Below are 4019 nucleotides of genomic sequence, written 5' to 3' on the forward strand. Positions count from 1 at the left end.
GGACCATGGAACGAAATTTAATAATGCTACGCGCCGGAGCTCCCACGGGCTCTCTCGCGCTCTCTTTCCCATGGAACGCCACATTGTATCCGCGAGAGCGTGCGCTCTGTGCTGTCAGAGGGAGTACCAGGGATGCAATGCACGTGGACCCTCTCGACACCCTGTCCAGTTATTTTATCATTCATCAGAATTGGATGGGAGAGTAGGGGTCTGTGTTAGTCTGGTTCTTCTGGGCTGCAGACAGTGCAGTTAGACCATGTCCCGTTCCCCCTAAAGGTTCTATATAGGACAATTTTGTAGGGTTCTTTGATCAGAATCCCAGAGATTCTTCTTCACTGAACCAAAGTTGTTTCCGTTTAGAACCCTTGGGTCCCATATAGCGTTCTATAGATATCTTAACGTCCTATATATAGCGTTCTATATGGAACCAATTTCGGTTATATATAGAACCTTAACGGGCGCCATATTTGAAGCAAGCATAGAACCTTTCTTCTCTAAGATTGTACATCAGTTTTGAAACACTATCTGTGACTTAACCCGGAGAGATGCTTCTCCGCCGGCAAGTGTTGGCGCCTGAGTGTAGATCTCTCCTCTCAAAAACTGTGTTATTCGGGTCACGTCCTGTCATAGGCGAATAATTAGTTTTTAGCGCCAACTCCAGGCAACAGTAGGATAAATATCAGGCGATTTTGAATTGGCGGAGGGATTTGATAGATGGCTGCTCAAACTGTTTAGCGACGGTAATGACTCCGCCAGATCAAACGATGTTGACTCGGTGACGGGTGGTGATGAGGCATTTCCAGATCAGGACAATTAATACAATAGGATCAATTTCTCTCTCTGTCTGTCTGGTCCTCTTAGGTCCACAAATGCGCACAGACAGACATACATACAGACATACCACACACACTGTGTAGGCTAAATCAACAGACAAGTCTGCCATCATCATCAGTAGCTAAAAGCCTATCTTAGGCTTGAACTATTTCCTGTGTAGAAGCTGAGGGACTAGAGCACTAGACATCCAGTATGTGATGCATGCACATTATGCTACAGCCTTTTTGATATGCAACATCTACCTTTGCTCTCTTTGCTCACACACTTGCCAAAGCAAATGGCCTGGTGTGGTTCTCTGCTTAACATAGACAAGTGGAATGAATGAAAGACTAGAAAGTGAAGTGGGTGTCACATGATCGTAGTACCTCTGTTTCATCTTCTTCTCTTCATAATGATTACAACTCTCAGGCTGCCAGGGGAGCTCAGTGGTGGCTGACAGCCTGCTTGTTTATATTTATCGTATTCTATCGCACGTACGCACACACACACACACACACACACACACACACACACACACACACACACACACACACACACACACACACACACACACACACACACACACACACACACACACACACACACACACACACACACACACACACACACACACACACACACACACACACACACACACACGGCCCATTGGACATCCTATCCGCTTCCCAAATCCCAGACAGTCGCTCTAAAGGTCTCTCTAGAAAGACAAAGCTGGCTATTGGGTTGAACAGATGGGTATGGGAGACACACTAGGTTACCGGGGCAACACCAGGGCTGAGAGTGATTTCCTTGTTTAGGCTGGTTAATTGAAAGGAGATTGTCTCACGGGCAGGTTAAGATGTTAACTGATCTGATCTCCAATCTGTTGCCCTCACACTCTCTCTCTCTCTGTGTATGTGTGTGTGACAGCATACGGCCCTGGCCACATTATCCCTGCCCAGATCCGTGTCACCCTTAATCTGATTATCTGTCCCTAATCACCACATCAGTCCCGTAATCACAAACAATGTGACAGAGATCACTGTTTGCGTGTGTGTGTCTGGGGGGCACCACTGACCATATGGACAGATTGGTGATGATGAATAGAGAGTAGTCCCCCCCCAATCAGTCTGCCAGGGGGAAGGGCTACTGCTGTGTCTGGGGGGCACCACTGACCATATGGACAGATTGTTGATGATGAATAGAGAGTAGTCCCCCCCCCAATCAGTCTGCCAGGGGGAAGGGCTACTGCTGTGTTTGAGGGTCTCCCTAAACATGTTACTACAGCTATGACAGGTTCAGGTTGGATATGGAGCTACAGCTGGACATAAATCACTTTGCTTACTTCTATAGATTTCAACCATCCGACTGACTGAACAACCTCTTACTGTGGTTGTCTCTGTCCCCTGTCATGCTGTGTCATCTATACGGCTGACATCTATTATCTCTCCTCAATGGAGCGAGGGATGGAACCAAAGTGGAGGACGAAGAGTGGATGGCTAAACAGAGAGTTAGAGCTGAGCAGCAGGCGAGTGTATGGAAGGTGGACGAGGTCATCTGAACTGTGTTGCTCCCGGTAACCTCATGTTTGTGTAAAGGAGGTGGTTTGGGCGAAACTCGACTGAGAACTGAAGACTCGCGTTAACTCCCTAGGCTGAGATGTGGGGGATGGCAGTAGACACGTGGGGGCGGCAGGGTAGCCTAGTGGTTAGAGCGTTGGACTAATCCCCGAGCTGACAATGTACAAATCTGTCGTTCTGCCCCTGAACAAGGCAGTTAACCCACTGTTCCTAAGCCGTCATTGAAAATAAGAATTTGTTCTTAACTGACTTGCCTGGTTAAATAAAGGTAAAATAATAAAAATATCACACTGTGACTGTCTGTCTGGCTGATGGCAGCCATGGCGTCACTGACAGATCATGGTGTCACAGAGACCAGGGCAGAATACCCTGCTCCTATCAACTGTTTTGATTATGCGACGTGAGGACTGGCTGGCTGTAGCTGTGGGCACTTGTGAGGGATAGTTTGAGGGCTTTGTGGATGCAACCACCCACTGACACAGGCATGTACACACACACACACACACCATGGCAGAGGTGAGGAGAGGAGAGGAAACAGTAGATGAATCCTGCCTGATCACTAGAAATAGACAGCGATTTTGGATGTTTGAACATTTCCTGAGAACGTTGATATACTCTATGCCTTCTTCAGGCACTCAAAACAACACAACATTTAAAGAAATAACCAGCACCAGGCATGAACTCACGAAGCTCGGAGCCGGAGCGCGCCGCTTGGAAGATTGCTCCTCCACAGTTCACAATGCTCTAGTAAGACATGAGAATACTTGATGATTGTTTTTAATTATTTTGTTTTATGCCTTTCCCAAACCATAGCCCTAACCTTAACCACTCGGAATGAATACCTAACCTTAACCACTCGGAATGAATACCTAACCTTAACCACTCGGAATGAATACCTAACCTTAACCACTCGGAATGAATACCTAACCTTAACCACTCGGAATGAATACCCAACCTTAACCACTCGGAATGAATAATACCTAACCTTAACCACTCGGAATGAATACCTAACCTTAACCACTCGGAATGAATACCTAACCTTAACCACTCGGAATGAATACCTAACCTTAACCACTCGGAATTAATAACTAACCTTAACCACTCGGAATGAATACCTAACCTTAACCACTCGGAATTAATAACTAACCTTAACCACTCGGAATGAATACCTAACCTTAACCACTCGGAATTAATAACTAACCTTAACCACTCGGAATTAATAACTAACCTTAACCACTCGGAATGAATACCTAACCTTAACCACTCGGAATTAATAACTAACCTTAACCACTCGGAATTAATAACTAACCTTAACCACTCGGAATTAATAACTAACCTTAACCACTCGGAATTAATACCATAACCTTAACCCTGTGGTTTCCTGTTTTAACCCTGTAACCATGCAAAACTAATGCATCAAAAATAGAAATTCAGCCGCAATGTGTCGAATTTCGAAGGGAAACTATGAGGACTTGTTGGATAAGTCACCATCTGGGCGGAAGGAGGGAGGAGAGAGGAGAGAGGAGAGGAGATGCATTTGCCATTAGAGAAAAACATACATGTGCAGTGTCCCATCTCTCCCTCTCTCTGTCTCTCTCTCCCTCTCTCTCTCTCTCTCTCTCTCTC

The 4019-nt window shown here is 45.9% G+C and overlaps 1 protein-coding gene across 2 annotated transcripts in view; it reads left to right on the forward strand.

Moving 5' to 3' along the window:
• The window catches only part of LOC109875434 (ephrin type-B receptor 1), a 316435-nt gene that overhangs the window by 317 nt on the left and 312099 nt on the right, over positions 1-4019 (forward strand). The window lies entirely within an intron of this gene.

The sequence above is a fragment of the Oncorhynchus kisutch genome, linkage group LG30 (genome assembly GCF_002021735.2).
Source record: "Oncorhynchus kisutch isolate 150728-3 linkage group LG30, Okis_V2, whole genome shotgun sequence".
NCBI classification, from domain to species: domain Eukaryota; kingdom Metazoa; phylum Chordata; class Actinopteri; order Salmoniformes; family Salmonidae; genus Oncorhynchus; species Oncorhynchus kisutch.